Genomic DNA, 19,994 nt, shown 5'->3' with positions numbered 1-19,994 from the left:
GGGCTGAGTTCTCAAAAAAATCACATGCCTGAATTTTCACCATCTTGAGATCTAACTAGGGATGAGTTTGAAATACAAAGATCTGATCAGAACATCCAAAATCCACTGGACTCAGATCCAGAGTTTCGCTTCAGTCCCTTAGAGAGAGAGGAGCCGGACATGAAGTTCTTAACAAGAGCCACAGTTCACACATTAGAGGTGTTTGCATCCTAGGGGCTTTGATATGCGTCCTAACATGCAAAATGATCTAACATGCAAAAGTGTGTTAATTAGTTCTTTCTAAGTATTAGTCACTTGACTTCCCAGGATATGGGGAGAGCTCAGCACTTCTGAAAAATCAACCCTGTGGGTCAACTGTCCTTTGCAGAGGTGCTTTGGCAACGAAGGGAGATGCATGGAGAAGAAACATGGAGAAGACCTAGGACTTGTCAGGTTTCAGAGTAGCAGCCGTGTCAGTCTGTCTCCGCAAAAAGAACAGGACTACTTGTGGCACCTTTGAGACTAACAAATTTATTTGAGCATAAGCTTTCGTGGGCTACAGCCTTGTCAGTAGATGAAGTGCATTTGGGCTGGTTGGGGATGATTAGTAATGGTGATCCCTGATCCCGGCTGGCTAAGAATTGCACACATCCTATCAGATTCGATACCCTGCCTCTCCCGGCCACCGCAGCTCGTTTGGTTGCCTTGTCCACCAGTTGCACATTTGATTTTTAGCACTTTGGGGCAGGGATTGTCATGTATTCTAGGTTTGTACAGTGCTTAGCACAACAGGACTGTGGCTTTTAGGCAATATTGCAATATAAACGCATAAGAAGAAGAAGAAGAAAAAAATCATTCAGCCTAATGAACAATGCACACTGAAATCCAGAGAGGCAGAATACCTCCTGGAACACCCTGGGGTGCAGCGGGCACACACACACTGCAACATCCCTTTCAGACGTTCAACATCCCTCTACCCCCACCCTCACCCGTGACTGGCTTTATCCGCTGGTTGTGCCCGCGAGGGTAGAGCCATGGCTCCACCTCCTCCGCAGCTCCTGCCTGCCCCTGTGAGACTACATAGGGAGCAGTATCCCTGAAAGCTAAGCCAGCAATGCCGTCCAGGCAAGGGGGCTCCTCACGCCCTCCCTCCCCACTGTGCACCAGCATACGGGCTAGGCAACTTCTAGTCCTTGTGCTTAGAAGCAGTGAGGAGAGTCTCAGACTTTCCCTGTCTCTAGTTTAACTGGCAGAGTGACAGGACAATTGCCGCACTGGCCTCGGGACGTTGCAATGCTCCCTCCCTTTCCTATAAATATGACTCTCTGACTTTTGTTGAAGCACGGTCGGGAGCTATTCAAGCCAACCCCTCCCGCATTGCAGCAGCGTTCCAATGTCATTAGCAAACCAGCTGCTCTCGACAAACCAACAGAATTTACTGTTGATATTTTGGTTAAAGAGACAATTGAAATTCCCTTTCCCCATCCATTATCACTGTATAATCTATACAACTCATCAGCTCAGCGGCCATGTCAATAAAGAAAGGGAAAAGAGGCCATTAGTATTCAGAGCACATGCATTACACAAGGCAGCAGGTTTATGATCTGCACAACCTGAAATAAGCACTTTGTTTCCCCGGGGACTTGGGTTAACACTGAGTAGCTGCAAGTTAATTCGCTTATAGTTTATTAATATACATCCCTTCCAGCTTGTGACGGGGATGAAGGCTAAAATACCTGTCCATCCCACATCTGCAGTAATTTCCAATGCTCTGTCTGCCGTACGGCCCAATGCATCCTGGCATGCCATTTCCCGGGTTTCTCTCACAATTACGACTCCATTCTGGCCTATATCTTTGCCACATGGCAAGTAAAGCTATCTGATCAGATCCAGTAGCTGCTTCCTACCTAAACATCAACCATTGACTCTACCTCACATCAGGCTAGCTTGACCTTTCACCCTCACCCCGTAACAAGGGCCAGCACAACCGCGAGACTGATAATTCCCCTGCTGGCTCCTCATTTGCTCCAGAAGGGAAGTACTCTGCTCCTAGGCTAATTACTTTCTCCCCCAGGCCAGCGCTGCTTCCCTGCCCTGGACATTCAAGGAGAGGGGGGAGGCTGCGGAGTCCTTGCCCTTGCTACTGTCCACCCTGTGTGGGAGGGGAAGTAATAGTCGCATGGAGGCTGCTTTCCCTGTGCTCTCTGAACCATGATTCAGGTCTCCTCCAGAGAGGAACAAGGAGATGTCTTATTTCCTGGGAGGGCTGTTTTGGGCACCCACATTCTCACCTGTGAATTATTATTATTGTAACTATTATAATAAACCCATTTGTAAAGGTTAGGGAATGAAATAGATCACATGGCTCAGATCACATTTCAGCACATCCTCAGCCACCTGGATATTCATGGTGGTCACTGGGCTGCATCTCCATGGCCACTTAGAATTGCAGGACTAGAACAGGATACAACTCCGGCCCCCTTCTCCGAAAGCACAGGCTTCTTCTGTTGGAGCTAAAGGAGAAATGCCATTAGCTGCTAACAACGTAGCCAGATTTTCAGAAGAGCCCAGCACCCACCATTCAGCCAGATTTTCAAAAGAACTTGCTCCTATTAAGGCATCTGAGTAAGGGCCAGAATTTCAAGCATTCAGCACCCACTGGAACATTTGTATCCAGACTTACACACATTTTGAAAAATTCAGTCTCCAGGGTGTTAGTCTGGAGGGGGATCCTTCCTTCAAATGTAATAAAACTTTGGGCTCTTCAGAAATCTGCCACTGAGAAGGGAGAGTTATGTTTCACCCACAGAGCAGCGAGATCAGGCTATGAGTGAGTTTGCATGCACCATGCTGACAATGAAATGAAAATGGAAACTTTCAGGAAGCCGATATCCTCCCCACTCTCCTAAAGTGATATACATCCTCAAATTATTTAATATTGTTTTATTAATATAATATTGTTTTAGATACCTCATGCTTATTATTGAGATTTCTCTTGGGGTTGTTTTCGTGTTACATGATGCTGCCCTAAGGACTAATATTATAAATTATACAGCAAGCTGCCATCACTTTAAGTACTGCAATTTAAAAAAGAAAAGAACAGCTGTCATCCAGGGGAAAAAAAAAACAGACAAACATTACCTTAGGCAGCTATTGTTTTTCTAATAACTGAATGGGATTTTACACACACACAACTTTGTCTGTAATAGGAATGTTGGACTTTTCCATCTAGATGTGATAAATCTTTCACAGACTTAAGGTTAAATACCAACTCTTCAGCTGTCTAAGATGATAAAACTAGATCACAGGCAATGTGATTACTTCAGGGTCTACATGAATGATCACTAGTTGCTTGTGATAGCATACAAATCGGTGCAACTAGAGAAAAAGCCAGGATCTAGGTCCACAGGGCATTTAATAAAAAATGAGTTCCTTAGCAATCTTCACTCACATATGGCAAATCTGTAGGTTTAGGTTAGCAGATGCTGTTTAAACATGAAAAAATTAAAGAGTGTCACTCTGAACAAAAATTCAAGGTGCTGCATGGCATACACCACACTTAACTTGAGCTAGAGATTTGTGGGAGGGGCAGGAGTCTGGTTAAGGGGAGCACTCAATTTATATCTCAGAATAATACTGCAGATAAAACAAGCGTAGGGCCCAATCCTGCGAAGTGCTGAGCCCCTCCAATGAGTTGTGGAACATCCAACTGCTATCACTTTACAGTAACACATGAAGACAATAGCCCAGAGCTTCTGCTCGGGCTAAGGAGCAGCTGGTGCAGGTCAGGAGCAGGGTGAAAAAGTGGTTCTAAAATGTTTTTGTGCTTCCTGGCACCAGTTCAGTCCGCAGTAAAAGTAGAGCAACCTTTGTGCTGCTCTAATTTATGTCAGCACCCAAGAACTCTAAGGGCTGTTCCTGAAGCTAGGAATTACTAAGGTGTAAAGGCAGCCCCAGCCATGCCTCACAGACCAGCAGCCAGAACAGGGTGTGGTGTAGATCCCAAAATAGCAGATCAACACCATCCAAAAACAGCTCTTCATAGACAAGTCCTCCAAGGGTCAGATAAGACAGCTTTGTCGCAAAGAGTTGCAATCAATGTTCAGATAAGAGTATCACAAGGAGGGACCAACAGGGGGTGGTCAGGACAACAGGGGAAAAAGACAGAGAAAATATAATAACTTTGAAGAGTAATGCACACTCAGTGTCTTGGGGGTCAATGCATGTGCTCCTGAAGTCACTAGGAGTTGAATTGTAAGACATTTTGCGAGACGTGCTGAACACTTCACAGGAATTGTGGGGAGGGATAGCTCAGTGGTTTGAGCATTGGCCTGCTAAACACAGGGTTGTGAGTTCAATCCTTGAGGGGGCTATTTAGGGATCTGGGGCAAAAATTGGGGATTGGTCCTGCTTTGAGCAGGGGATTGGACTAGATGACCTCCTGAGGTCCCTTCCAACCCTGATATTCTATGATTCTATGAACTGGGCCATTAGTAATCGGAAATCTCATGAACAGGATTCATAGACAATGCAATTGTTTCTACAAAAAGTCTTTGGGGAAATTCTAGCCCTATAATTTCATGAGCTCAGGGAATTTCCACAGTGCAGGCCACAAATCATTACACTAATTGTCATATGGATGCTTCCCTCTCCAGTTGCTATCATGCAGACCCCCTTCTTTCCTAGTGTAACCCATTTGGGTTTAGAGAGCAATGTTCCTTTAAAACCTTGTCCTGAGGGAGAGGAAGGGCTGACTATTCCAGGGCAATGGAGAGGGAGAGAGCAACAAGGTGTGGGTGTCTGCAGCTCCAGACAAGAGGCCTACAGTGAGCAGGCCTTCACATAGCAAAGCAGCCAACACCCAGACTGAAGCCTGGGAGGGACAGATTGGCCGACTGGGGACGCCCCAGGAGGAACACAGTATCAGGAAGGATTCACCTGAAGAGAACAAACCGGAGCTGGACTCAATATCACTGTTGCCCAGTATGGGGCTTGTGACCTTGTGCTGGGAGTAAGGAGAGAGGCTGTAGCTAGCTGAGTGGGGAGGTTGTCAGAAGAAGGCAACAGAGGGGTTTGTCGGGGAAAGTTTACTGACACCAAAGATGACCAGGAACACCCAAAACCCACTGCTGGACTGGAACTCTGCCCAGGATTCCTGAACCCAGAGTTAGATGCCTTGCCCGGTGTCTGCCCCTTCATATTGTGATACCATTGGGCCTGTGGGGCCTTGTGTTGGACGTAACCCTGTTTTACCGCTCCCTCCATCTTTCCCCCTGTTGATTTTCTCCATTCATCCCTCTGTAAAATAAATATTTCCCTTTCCTACCTTCATTGTACTATGTGTGTATGTGTGTTTATGTTTACTCTCGGGGGAAAGGGATCAGAACACGTGCCCGTAGGGTGGAAAGGAGTTTTCCTAATGTGTTCCTGCATGCGCCTTTTCCTGGTCAGATCTGCCTGCGGAGCAGACTCCACCTTGGCCACGAGGGTGCTATAGTCACACAAGCATGACTGAATAACATCCCTTTGTCAAATGCTGCAACAGTTCACTTGGAAAAGTAAGATTAGTAAGCACTGGATATATATTTTAGCTACTTTCAGTGGAATTTAATAGCTGGAAATAAGGAGGCGGAACCACTATCACAAGACCAGCCAGCTGTCTGTGGACCACCACCAAGAATGCTGTTACAGGAGTGAACGCTGTTCATACGTGTCATAAATATAAAGGGAAGGCTAACCACCTTTAAATCCCTCCTGGCCAGAGGAAAAACCCTTTCACCTGTAACGGGTTAAGAAGCTAAAGATAACCTCGCTGGCACCTGACCAAAATGACCAATGAAGAGACAAGATACTTTCGAAGCAGGAGGGCGGGGGGAGGGGTGGGGGGGAACAAAGGGTTCTCTCTGTTTGTGTTTTGCCTTTGCCGGGACCAGAGCAGGAATTCAGGTCAGAACTCCTGTAAAAAGTCAGTAAGCAATCTAGTTAGATATGCGTTAGATTCTGTTTTGTTTAAATGGCTGATAAAATAAGTTGTGCTGAATGGAATGTATATTCCTGATTTTGTATCTTTTTGTAACTTAAGGTTTTGCCTAGAGGGATTCTCTATGTTTTGAATCTGATTACCCTGTAAGGTATTTACCATCCTGATTTTACAGAGGTGATTCTTTCACTTTTTCTGTAATTAAAATTCTTCTTTTAAGAACCTGATTGCTTTTTCCTTGTTCTATATAGATCCAAGGGTTTGGGTCTGTGTTCACCTATGCAAATTGGTGAGGATTTTTATCAAGCCTTTCCCAGGAAAGGGGGTGTAGGGCTTGGAGGGATTTGGGGGTGGGGGAAGACGTTTCCAAGTGGGCTCTTTCCCGGTTATATTTGTTAGAGGGTTGGTGGTGGCAGCAATAAAGTCCAGGGACAAAAGGTAAAATAGTTTGTACCTTGGGGAAGTTTTAACCTAGGCTGGTAAAAATAAGCTTAGGGGTTTTTTCATGCAGGTCCCCACATCTGTACCCTAGAGTTCAGAGTGGGGAAGGAACCTTGACAATATGTAACTAGTTAGTTAATAGATAAAGTGCCGGCAGAAGGTGTCCAAGAATATGTAGCACAGTTCCTCTGATTTGTAAGAGTGCTAAACTTGTGTATTGTAAATGACTTCCTCTATGCAGATCTTTAAATCAGCTCTTAACAAATGCCGTGGATCATAGTCTGGCAACTGCAGCTATAACAATAGAGGTCACTTTATTGCAACGTTTGTGCAGAGATCAACTCAGCACGTTTTACCCTTTCCTCACCTGCAAGATTTAAAAACCAAATTCTGCTTTTTTGGTTACACCCACACCACCCCATTAATATCATGCCAGTATTTAAGGACAACATTCTGCTAAACAGTAATACTCATGAAGCACTTTGCAGCTGAGGATCTCAAAGCATTTTACAAGTGCTAATATTTCTAGCTTCCCAGCTAATTTTAGCTATACAGATATGTAATTATTATCCCTAAATTACAGGTGGGGAAACAGAAGCACAGCGATCTTAAACAAGTTGGCTGGAGTCACGCAGTGAGTCATTGGTAGTGTCAGGAATAAAATCCCGGAGTCTAGGAATTAACCATCGCTAATTACAGTCACAAACACATTTTAGAAGACATTTTTAAAACATAGATAAAGGGCTGATATGGGAGCCTAAGTGCATAAATGAAGCTTAAGAACAAAACTTCAATTCACTTGGCTGAGACTCCTGAGATGGCTGCTTATCCTAATGGCTCTAAGGCAATAATCATGAATGGTGCTATTTAAATGGAAAATAAATAGCCCTGTCTCTTTAAGGAGATCAGGCCTCATTCTTGGCAGAATAATAGCAGATATAAAAAGAGCCATGATTTCAATATTTCTCATTATGACTCCTCTCCCAGCTCCTCTAAAAATAAAAGGCCACTCTGTAGCTCCAGATCAATCTAACTAAAAGGAGAAGGGAGCACTTACAACAGAATAGTGGCATTGACACTAGCTAAACATTAGTCACAAGCAATATTGTCACCATAACGCTATTTTCCAGCCTCGGAAACAACTCGTATTAAATTAGGCATTTTTGCACCAAAAGCAAAATAAATATAGCTTTATTTAATGCTACTAAAAGATTCAGATTCAGCGGAGACCCCAAGGCATGCGGTTTTGTTATTAAAGCGCATATGCTAACTCTATTGATTAGTGCAGTCCTCTGTGCAAGAGAATTTGTCACATCAATAGCAACTGGAAAATACTCAGGAGCTGTGATATGGTTTAAATGAGCAGTTACCACATCAGGATAAAGAGCATTTTCATTGGCAGTGTATGGGACCCCTTTCACAAGCTGCTATTTGTTTTAAGATAAAGGATAACAACCATTTTACGAGGACTTTTTTAAAGTAATGATGAAAAAAACAGCAACCACTGAAACTGTCTTAAGATCACAGCAGTTAACGAGCAATAAAAGCAGCACTGGAGGAAAAAATCCAAGCAAGGAGGGAAGGGCTATTCTACCAGCCACATACAGGAATAGGGGGCAAACAAAACACTCTCTTTCATCTCTACCAATGCTCTCTCTATTGCCACTGCCCATAACATACTGGTTCTGTGAACATGGATCCATCAGGGACTTTATTCTCCAGGGCTGTCAATCCTGTATATTGCATGAGTTCTGAAATTCACGAGCAGCCAGGATCAAAACATGTAAAATTCCTAAACTGTGTTCGGTGTTGGATCTGAATTGGGTGGGCAAAGGCGGGTCCAGCCATGCCCCCTCCAAACCTGTGTTGGGTGGTGTGTATTGGGAGTGAGTGGTATAGAACTGGCTATGCCCAAGTCAGTGAATCTCCCGCTGCACCATTATGGCCATTTTCTAGCTGCTTGCTTTTCCCCTTCCTTTAATGAAGTAGCTCATGGCCCGAGCCCCAGCTACATCCAGCTGGTGTGGGGGCGTCGTTAAAGAGGCAGATCTTCTAGGAACTTGCCCTGGCTGAAGTGGATAGAATGGCTGGGTTGGAGCTGCTGTTAAAAATGGGCCAGCAAAATAGCCACCTACATGGTCTACCCCCATCATCAGCCCTGGGCATAGTTATTATTCACCATTTGCAACCCACAAGCGCCTAGACACCCAAGCTGAGACTGGGGCCCCAGCGTTCTAAGCACTGCACATAGATAGAGTAAATGATTTGCCCACGGTCACAAGACAGGGCAGTGACAAAGTTGGAAACAGAGCCTAGGTCTTCTGAGTCCCAACCCAGTGCCCTACCCATTGGGCCACACTGTCTCTCATAAATACAACATATATAATCAAGCTATAACTGGGACTAAGGAGATCAGACAAAAGAAATTTATGTCGCATGTCAGGTAAATTTCATTGATGCACATTAATGACACACATTAAGGCAAGAGTAGTCAATAGGCGGACCGCTGGCCAAATCAGAACTGCCAGACACTTTTTAATAGACGTTGAAATCTTTTTATTTACTTATTATCATGATTATTGTTATTATTATTTTTATCATTTTCTCTGGAGTCTCGACCTTGACTATACCTTGATCAAGAAATTTGGACCTGGACAAAAAATAATTGACTACCCTTGCATTAAGGTGTGGAATAGACTCTCAAGGGATGTGATGGAAGAGCTGTTGCTTGTCTTTTATAACTCATTTGGACAAAGCCCTGTAAAATCTATGGTAGGGAACAATTATACATTTTCAGGGGGATGGATCTCTTTAGCTTTCCATGTACGATTTCTGTGATTCTGTGCGTTTTGAGAGATCCAAACAAACTCCACTCAGGTTTCTGTACCACCAACATTCTTTTGTTTGTGGAAAAATCCAACTAAAGGACAACAATGAGCAGCATGGGCTGTAAGTTTTGCAGAAGATGAGAGATTTCACAGTATCCTGAGATCTGTTGGGTAACTGCTTATTTTATGATGACTAATAGGCAATTACTATGGTAATACCACAATACAACATGTGTGAGGTTTGGGAATGAGAAATTATAGGTAATGACTTTGGACTCATTTCTATGGTAACAAAAAGTAATTGTCGTTAAATACCAGTTATACTGTGGCTGTACCTGATAATTATAGATTTTTTATGCCCAGAAACATAAATAAAACCAATAAATTTATTCAAAGGTCTATGATTGTTTACTTATATGCTGTTATATAGAATACACAAAGACAAACACCTAATTAGGAAAAATAAACTCTATTGAAAGCTTCATCTTGTCATTCTAAGATGCATAACCTGTTTTTCAATTCAGTTCAACCTGTGAATTACATATGCGTGCATGAAATTAAACAAAAAAACCTTTTTCCCCCCTAGCAAGCTAGGTGAAAAATAATCAAGGATATTACACAAATGACATTACCTGTATAAGTAGCCATATCTCACAGCAAGACAACTGACCGTTAGAACCCACTTGACATATCCAGTCCACAGTAACTTTTACTACTGCGTTTTCAGATAAATATAACACCAAAAAAGATTCCCTCAAGTAATAACCCTCAAAGATCGAATTGTCCTAAGTTACAACATCTGCTCCCTCAGGCTCCCCACTCCACCTGCATCACCAGGTGTATCTAACTACTATCTTTGTAAGCAAGGGAAGGGGTTGCCCTTGTTTAAATGAGGGAATATCTATACTGTAATCACACCCTGTGATTACAGCTTGGATAGACATACTCAAGCTAGCACTAATCTAGCAAGCTGGGTCCCGGAGCTCCAGCGTGCCCAAGGTTTTGAGTAGGCTTGTACAGCCAGCACTGAAGTGTATGCTGCCACAGCTTTGCTGCTCCAGGACCCAAGCTAGCTAGATTACAGTTAGCTCAGGTGTGTCTACACAAGCTGTAATTACACCCTTTGATTGCTGCATAGACATATGAGAGATGACCCTAGATCTGAGTCCAGATCTGAATTTTGCAGCTCTGTTTTCTAGTTTAAAGATTGGTAACTTAGGCCCATGTTCTATCATCTAGACCCACTGCCTCCTGTTTAGCAGAGTACGGTGACAATGATAAAGGAAAACCCAAGAGATCACTAGGAAAGTGTTCTCAATATGATACACTAAAACCCCAAATTTACATATAAACAGGTGGATCTTTCGAGGGAAAATAGGTCCCGTTTTGTTTGTTTGTTTTGTGCTATGTTTAATGTTTAAAAAAAGAATTGTAATTTTACAGGAGTTTAGAAGTGTTTATAAATTAATGGTAATTAATTAAATTAAATTAAATGGCTTGGTCCTTCTAAAGCTTTCCTAAACCCTTCTCCCCCCAAAATTACATTTGGCAAGATTAGTGGGCCTGATCTTGGTTTCTACTAGAATATTTTGCAGATCAAAGTTCACCATCCCATTCTACACTGTTATTATCAGCAGTCTCCTCAACTTTTTCCTGTGAAAGTGGAAATTAAACCTCAACTTTTTTTAGAATCCACCGAAAAGACCTGGAAATTGGTCTGGAAAAAAATCTACTTTAAAAGCATGAAATTACAATGAAGGCGTTCCAAATGTGCCTTTTCTGGACTGGCGGTGGTGGTGGTGAACGAATCCCTGACCCACTTGGCTATCCAAAACCTTTCCCAAAACACCAGTGGCTAACCGGGTACATTTTGAACAGGGTACTCAGTATCCTAAGAAATTATCTAGGAAATGACTGGTTGGTGCTTCCCCAAGCATTGTGTTATCTCATCAGTATTCATGATCATTGCCATTGTGCAAAGGAGGAGAAAGTACTCCCCAGGAGCCCAAGAGAAGGGGATTAAAGGAACAGGGGGAAAGAACTGAAAGTTTCTTACCTCCTCTGAAGATTTTTTCCCCAACACATTTCTCTCTTGCATATCCCTCACCTAAGGGTAGTGCCTTCTCTATTTAAAAAACAGTAGCAGGTTTTTGACTTCTTGTCATCTCCCTGTGACATGTTTTGGAGTTTTCCCAATGTATTCGGCACTAGAGGAGGACGGGAATGGGACAGCAGCAAACATGGTGTTCTCTGTAATGTCAGAGTTTAGGATGGATCACTGGCACTAGTATGGCTCTACTGAAAGATGTTCTTCACAGGGGCAATACCCCTGCATGGGTCAGTAGAAATGAGACCAGCTTGAGAACTAGCTCTTTGTCTGATTCACTGAGTATCTGTTCAGAGGTGCTGAGTGTGAAAGACATGAGCCTGTGCGCTTTTAACTGCAAATATGGTCCAAGCCTCCTGTATCGGGGAGAAAATTAAGAGAGGCTTTATATTATAGTCAGATGACAAAACTGGGAGTCACATGAGCCACGTTCTATTCCCGACGAAGCCACAGGCTCACTTTATGGCTTTGGGAACTATACGATTCGGGGCTAGATAGTGATTGTCCTTTATGTCTACAAAGCAGCTGGGAAGTGTAATTCCCAGCTCAGGTAGACATACAAGCGCTAACTCCACTGGCTTCTAAAAACAGGAATGTGGCCGTTCAGGAAATTGCTTGGGCGAGCCACACAAGTATGTACCCTGGGGTCAGGCGGGATTATGCTTGGGCGGCTGGGCCAAGCCAATGCAACCATTATTCTTAGGCACTAGTTTGAACAGAGCTAGCATATGCACCTCTGCCTATACTGATAATTACACCACCCAGATGCTGTGTAGACATACCCTTAGTGAAGGCATGTTAGGGGAGCCCACAAGGAGACTCCACAACCACAAGTATGGGGACAGGCAAGGAAGTGGAGAAGCTGTGGTCCTATCCCTTACCTTCTCGCACAGTGGCCCACAGAGTGGGCCCAATGAACTGGCAGGGGATGGTTTGTGCCTCAGATACAATCCCTTCTGATGCTTCTCCTGTGTGGTTTGCACACTCCCCTGAGGATAGTGTGGAGCTGTCCACACTATCTTCAGGGCAGTGTGCAAACCACACCGTCTGGCCCATAGAGCTCACTCACCTCAGAGAGCTGCTGGGACAGAACTTGTTTCACTAAAGACTTGTAAGGCGTTTCTAGGTTCTCCTGTGGAAGGTGCTAAGGAAGTGCAAAGTGGGCAGAACTCAGCTCTCTGCCCTTTCTGGTGTGTTCTTTAGAGGCCTGTTTTAGATCCCAATGCCATATGTGGCCAGGGATTTTGAGAATGGCTGAAGAATAAATTCAACATGTGACCAAGTCCAGGCGCACCACAGTGGGGTCCTTCCCCTCACTCCTCAGTAACATAGAATCTGGCCGGCCCAGACCCCAGACCTGCCTTAGGGATGGGCTGTCAGACATTCCAGTGCCAAAGGGCAAGCTGCTACCAAGAACACAGTCCTAAGCATTGTGGCAAGAAACAGCCGTTTAAGAAGCTTAAGGGCTAAACTGTATTTTAAGCCATGGTCCATGCTAGAGGGACCATGCTGCAGGACCCCTTCTGATGAGAGGGCCTACAGCAACAGGGACTCTGCCACCCACCCCTCAGCGAGCCAGTTCTGTTGGCCAGTGCGAAGGGGGCAGTGTTAGGGGCTTATTCCTTCACCCCCTTACTTCCCTGGTCCTTCTCGCATGAACACAGAGCAACAATACCCGAAGTCCAAACGTGCAAACAATTCGATGTTTACTGGGGTGAACTTCCAGCAAGCATGATTCCAGTTTCCTTCCTTAGTGTCCCCCTTCCCAGCTCTGACACCACAGAGCCTTACCTGTGTCCCTGTTCCCATTTCCACCCCTTAGCAAAACATGATTCCAATTTCCCCACCCCCATTCGCTGTTCCCATTTCCCCCACTTACTTCCTGATTGACTGCAGACTATATAGTAAAACTTGAGTTCTGCTTAGCTATACCTTAATCAATCATTTTACTGAAATGTAACTAACCAATCCTAACATATTGTAACATGATTAGCTAGCCAATTATATCCCACCACCTTAATTAGTTTACACCCAGCAAAATTAATTATACAGCAGACAGAAACAATCACAGAACCAGACAGAGATTATACAGACAAACAATAGGGAAATGGGGACTACAATGATAGAACAACACAGAAATGAGGATTTCATATCCCAGCTATTGATAAGTGAGTTCTTGCCAGACAGGATGCTATCAAACTAAGTTTCCTTTTACATTTTCTAGGCACTTCCCTTTCTCTGGAGGTGACAGGCACTATCAGGACAGGACTGTATCCTAACAGCCCAATAGCACCTTCTTTCAGTGTGACTAGTTTGGAATGTGAGGAGGTGACCGTTCGCTTCCCAGCTTATGGCTGCCTCTGCTGCTTAGCCAGAGATCTTAGCCTAAGAACAGGGCCTCAGACTGTGACAGTAAGAGAAGGCTCTTACACCGGCAGACAGTGATTTTGATTCTTTCTTTTATACCTTTATAAACTAGCCAAGTGATAAGAATACACCTAAATTCTTAGAGTATAGGCCTTTACAGACAGGCCTGAACATCTATATCCTAACAGGCAGGACCAGCTTTCATCTAGTGCCTCTGTTGCACTAGCAAGGAGAAGAGGCTGTGATGACTTCAAAGCATTGTGCCTGGCACCTAAAAGAGGCCGGGGGGAGAAAAGGGGATTTGAGAAGATCTGTGTGCCCTCTCCCTCCACTCTTGCATACGAGTGCCGGTCTCACAATCAAGCCATAAATGCAATCCAGGTCTGAGACATGACAGCTCTGCATGTTATAATTAGCATGTAGACTTTACTTGTCTGATTTGTGTCACTGTCACAGCAAATCAAATGAAGGCAACAATAAATGCCATGGAACAGACAGTAGGAGCTACTTGCTGCTAACTCACAGACCACAAAAGGCATCTTTCTTCCAGTCTTGTCATTGCATCTCTAGGATGCCTCACTGAAGACCTCCCAGACTAAGAAACATATTCCCTTTCTTGCTGTCCTGGGGTCTCATCTCAGGAAGGCGAGGCTGACAGATTGGAACTAATCTAAGGCGAAGATGGAGCGGTACAGTCGTTTCGCCCACAGAAACACATAGCACCATTCAACTGCACAATGCTGACTTTTAGAACAAGTTCTTGATAAGGAAAGTTCAGGCCAACCCCCAGGATGCATGACTTTCAAATTGAGAACACGTTGTCGTATTTCCTTGGCCTGTCTATGTCCCTGGGTAGTGTCATATATTCAGTGAATGATGATGCTAAACCACAAAAAAATGGAGAGAAGAAGTTAAGGAAAAATACCTTCCTGAGCCTAGATGTTAGTGAAGATTTAGAGCCAGGGAACAGAATTTGGTTGGGCATTACAAGGGAAAATGTATCTGTCTTCAGTTAGGGTTTGATCTTGTTGCCAGAAATGAGATGCAGAAGTGTGTCCCGCCCAAATAAGACTAATCATTCCGTTTTCCCTTAGTTTTACAGATTTGTCCCATAGTTTATCCCCACAAGGAAGAAAAGGTTAGCGTCATTGTGGAAGATCCCACAGAAAGGGATTTTTCACACACTGAATGAGTCCATTTCTGCCATGTTTGCCCTGCACAGAAATCTGCCAGAAAGGTTCTTTCAATCCAGGTGGGATCAGAAGACAGGTTGCCACCTTGAACAGAAAAAGACGCCACTTTAAGGAGCTGCCATTTTAAATATCTCAATGTATGGCTTTATTCTGTGTAATTAACTTAGAAACTTCCCTGGGTAAGGTAACAGTTTCCACCTCCCCTGTAATTATAAAGAGGGTTACACTTAAAGGTGACCCTGGTTTTAAAAAGCTTCTAGAAAGCAATCTAGTCCATCTCCCTGTTCTGTGGCAGGATCTTCATATCCCAAAGACATAATGAGCTGTGAATTCTTGTTATTAGTTCATACATTAGAGGTGAAAGAACAAGATAGGACAGCACTTCAGCAAAAAGAGCATGTGTTTTTCACTGAAAGATTGAAGGAAGAAACACTTGAACATGGCAGTTTCATCCTCCCAAGTGCATTCTTATGGCAAAGGTTTGTGATGTTAGCATGCTGGCAAACAATAGCGAGTATCCAAATTGTAAGCAATCCAAATGATCTATTCAGAACCTTGATATTCATATTAGGGCTGGGTGAACTATGCACTTTGGGAACTCAACTTTCCCTCACCTCTACTCCTCACTAATCCCGCAACATGTGTATCTAAGCAACTCTGCTTGGCATTTTGAATCTGATGTGTTTCTGTAGCCCACTGACAACAGCAGAATTTTCATTTCTCAGCCCTTCCTATATACTGGGGTAGAGGGAGAATGCTTTGGGTAATGCCTGATAAGGAAAGTGTTATAAGAAAAGGCAACACTTCTGATTCCTGATGAATTGGTCAGAATCTTCACTGCAAATAAGGTGAGCAGAGGTGGTTTCAGCATCTCCAAGTATATATACTGTGACAAAGTTCCTCCTCTACCTTGGTAGGTCCTGCGCTTATTGGCGGATTTTGCTTGCCTCAGAGATTCACAGTAACTCTCAGTTTGGCCACTTTCGTGGCTCAAATCTGCCGATCACTCAGTTAGCCTCATCACTGGCCAGCATGGGACCAAAAAAAAGAGTAAGAACAATCCCCGCAGTTTCTGCTGATCCACCATGTGAGTTGGGGAACAGCTCAGAGACCTTCCCCTCTGGTGGAACCTCCTGTGCTGGGTCCAGAGTTGGGAGGTTTGGGGGGAACCCGGGCCCGCCCTCTACCCCGGGTTCCAGCCCAGGGCCCTGTGGACTGCAGCTCTCTAGAGTGCCTTCTGGAACAGCTGTGTGACCGCTACAACTCCCTGGGCTACTTCCCCATGGCCTCCTCCCAACACCTTCTTTGTCCTCACCACAGGACTTTCCTCCTGATGTCTGTTAACGCTTGTACTTCTCAGTCTTCCAGTAGTACACCTTCTCACTCTCAGCTTCTTGAGCCTCTTGCTCCCAGCTCCTCGCACGCACACCACAAACTGAAGTGAGCTCCTTTTTAAACCCAGGTGCCCTGATTAGCCTGTCTGTCTTAATTGATTCTGGCAGCTTCTTGATTGGCTGCAGGTGTTCTAATCTGCCTGTCTGCCTTAATTGTTTCCAAAAAGTTCTTGATTGTTCTGGAACCTTCCCTGTTACCTTACTCAGGGAAAAGGGACCTACTTAACCTGGAGCTAATATATCTGCCATCTATCACTCTCCTGTAACCATCTGGCCTGACCCTGTCACAATACACATGTACAATACCTATAAGAATATCTATACTTGTTAATGTATTTTCTATTAAAGGTTTATGGAGTACTATTACAAGGAGATCAAGATTTTGTTTTTCAAATCGATTCAGCAAATATCTTGGCTTTTACTCTGTGGTTAGATCTCAAATATTCAAACTTTCGGCTCTGTTAGACAGATTGATCACATGATATCTTTTTTGTCCCCTGCTTGGTAAACCACGCATACTTCCATCATGAATACTTGCCTAGGTTTCATTTAACACCCAATTTCCACAAATACTGATACATACGCCTTTGAAGTTCATGTCCACAAACATTTGTTCCAGAAAAAAAACCTGAATGTACAGAGCATATTAATAACCATCCCAGAGCATGTTTCTGTGCCCCGAGCGCAAATGTTTTATAGCTCTGATATTAAACTCAGTTGCTGCTGGTTATGAACATTTCACCACTGGAAAGTCCCCACAGAGTCACAACCCATTTGCTCCATTCCCTGGAGTATTAGCAGTAGTTTGCAGACAATAGACAATTTTGGCATTACTGTTACTGTGTTGGCTCACAGCACTAACCTCAGAGAGTGAGCGCTTGGAACAAAGTAGCTGTTTTCCTGGAGCAGATCATAGGTCCAGCTGGTCCAATATCCTGCTTCCAGGCAATGGTTACCATGAAAAAGTCAGCCAGCTGTTACCATACTGTCTTACATCAATATGCAGTTATTTCTAGTGGTGGTTGGAAAACAAGAAACTTGTTTTGCAAACACATTTGAGGTTTTAGAATTTGTCGTCATCTGCATGAGAAAGCGAGAGAGACTAATTTTATAGGCTAATGATTAGTGCTCTCACCTGGGATATGGGAGATCCAGGTTCATGTCCATGCTCTGCTTGATTCTCTCCCAATCAGGCAGAGAAGGGAGTTGAACCTGGATCTCCCATATCCCAGAGAAGTACCCTAATCACTGGGCTACTGGCTATTCTAAGGTTACTACCTGTCTTGCTCTCATATATGTTTTGAGCTGAGAAATCCTCCTGACAAAATTTTACAGACATGTTTTGGTTTTGACAATTCAGCATTTTTCGACAAAGAAACATTTAGTGAAAAAATTCCTGACCAGCTCTAGTTATTTCCTATTCTAATCATAGGATAACATGGGGACTTCACCACCACCCGGTAATTGTTGACATAACCCGACTTTTAATAGTGACCACAGTGTTGCATGTTTCAGAGGATATTGAAGACACTCCCATAATGTGCCTTGCCAATTATGCACTGCCTTGTATTGGGGGAAAAGCTCCCTGACAGAGGCAGGAGATCAATTTACAACCCGAAGTATGAAGTTTAATTACCCATTTCATTATCTTAGCTTACATAGCGACAAATGTGAACCTTCAGTGAGCCAGAGAAAGAGTCACCAGCCACTACTTTGAGAAAGAGGGAGATAATACGAAGAAAATCCAAATGACTGAGAACTGCTGAGCATGGCACTAAAGACTCTGTCTGCATCAGCAGTGTGGAACGTACACAGCCAGCAGATCTCTGAATCCGACAGTCACATATGCACAATTGGTCCCTGGAACGGTTTGTGTGCTAATCCAATCAGGGAAGAGAAAAGTACAAGATAGACTTATCTGACCAATGACTGGTAAGCATCAGAGTTGAAATTTCAAATATTAGTGATCAATCCATGGAGGGTTTGTTTTTTTTTTAATTCAGCCAATAAATTCAAGCAAATAAATCATGGTCTGCCTGTGGATTTTCCATGAGCAGGAAATAAATTGTTGTAAATTACTAGCTCAGCACTAACTAACTACAAATCATGCACATTACTAGGCATTTTGTATTCTTCTCAACATAATAGGTAACATTCTGCTTACTATACTCATTTTTAAGTTATTAGTCGCATTAAGCCTTTTGCAAATAAAGTAAAAAATTGCAAACAGATCAGATGCTTTTCCAGCTACCTCATTAACAAACCTTTTAGTCCAGGAGAGCTGAAAATTCTGCATAATATGAAAGGCTAAAATGATAATGTGCTATCAGCTCAGCAATTATGAAAGGAAATATAATGTCCTTTCATAATACCTGGCATCCCAAAGGACCCTACAAATTATGGGCCAGATGCATGTCTGTGAAGCATCATGCACCTCAATAGCAGTGTATAAATAATAATCCTGCAGGAAAATCTACAGGGCAGGTAGATTTATGTGGGGAAAGTAAGATTACTTAGCAGTCACTGGAGTTCTCTAAATGTTTTGCCTTTGCAGATTCTAGGAGTAGCATAACATGGATCCTGGAACCATTTCAAGACCATAGAACCATTAAGCGGTTTGATCATTAGCACGTACCCCGAAGGCAGAGCCAACATTTCAAAGTGTCATTATAAAAGAAATAGACCCATAATCCCACCTCTGTTCCTCTCTGTCTCTTCTAACCAACTGAAGCTACTCCAAAGCAGCAGGGAATCCATGGAGTGTCAGTGTGGATCTAAAGAGCCCATGGCCACCCAAAAACTTTCAACATACCTAACCTTTACTTTGACCATGTGAAATTGCCTATGTCATTCCCTGCAGTCAGAGTTAAGAAGGCAGCAGACAACTGAAGGAGGACAGCCAAGACGTACAGTGGAAAATAATAAACTAACTCATCAGCACCATTTTCTGCAATACGCTGGTTCTTCCTCAGAGGTCTCCCATCCATAAACTAATGAGGCCCTATCCTGCCTAACAATTAAATACCTAATTAGATCACAGCCCAAGGTACTATGGCTGCAGTGTGTGTTATTTAGTCCTGCATTATAAGCAAAATTGCATACAGTCCATTAAATCTCTGAGGGGCCCTCTCTTCCAAAGATATGTGTGATAGATGTAATTGCCCATAAACAAATCATCAGCTAATCAGCTGCTTTTCATTATTACCTCCCACAACAAATCAATTTTGTAAATAAATGCATTTAAGAGCAAACAATTTTAGAGAAAACAAAAGATTTTGTGAAGATGTTTTCAACAGAGGAGGAGGAAAAGTGCTAATTCAAATATTAAAATGAAGCAAAATTAACATAGGATGGGATGATTATTCCATTCCATGTATCACTACCTATTACCGTAAAATAATAGACAGAAATCTGTGACTTTAATGGATGATCTGGGTAGCTGAGAAGAGAATTGTGATTGACTGAAACATTTACATAGAGGCTGATGAACAGCATAATGAATGCATTTACAAAACATGGCTAAGGTCTAGTGAGGATTTAGCTGAATTTAATTCAGACATCCAAGGGGACTTGTAGAGCAAATATCCTTTAATAAGCCATAGGTCTAGTCCAGCATGCCTTACTCAGGCCAATCTACCACTAAATACAATTGCTTAATGGGAAGTGAGTTCAGGGAGAGTTTTGCCGTATGAGGACTTCTGACCC

General features: G+C 43.3%; 1 protein-coding gene across 1 annotated transcript in view; it reads right to left on the bottom strand.

Moving 5' to 3' along the window:
• Positions 1-19,994, bottom strand: part of LOC102939366 (AGBL carboxypeptidase 4) — a 1,380,179-nt gene that overhangs the window by 238,725 nt on the left and 1,121,460 nt on the right. The window lies entirely within an intron of this gene.

This window comes from Chelonia mydas, chromosome 8, assembly GCF_015237465.2.
Source record: "Chelonia mydas isolate rCheMyd1 chromosome 8, rCheMyd1.pri.v2, whole genome shotgun sequence".
NCBI classification, from domain to species: domain Eukaryota; kingdom Metazoa; phylum Chordata; order Testudines; family Cheloniidae; genus Chelonia; species Chelonia mydas.
Note: the sequence above shows the minus strand (reverse complement) of the source record. Positions and strands in the feature narration are given on the sequence as shown.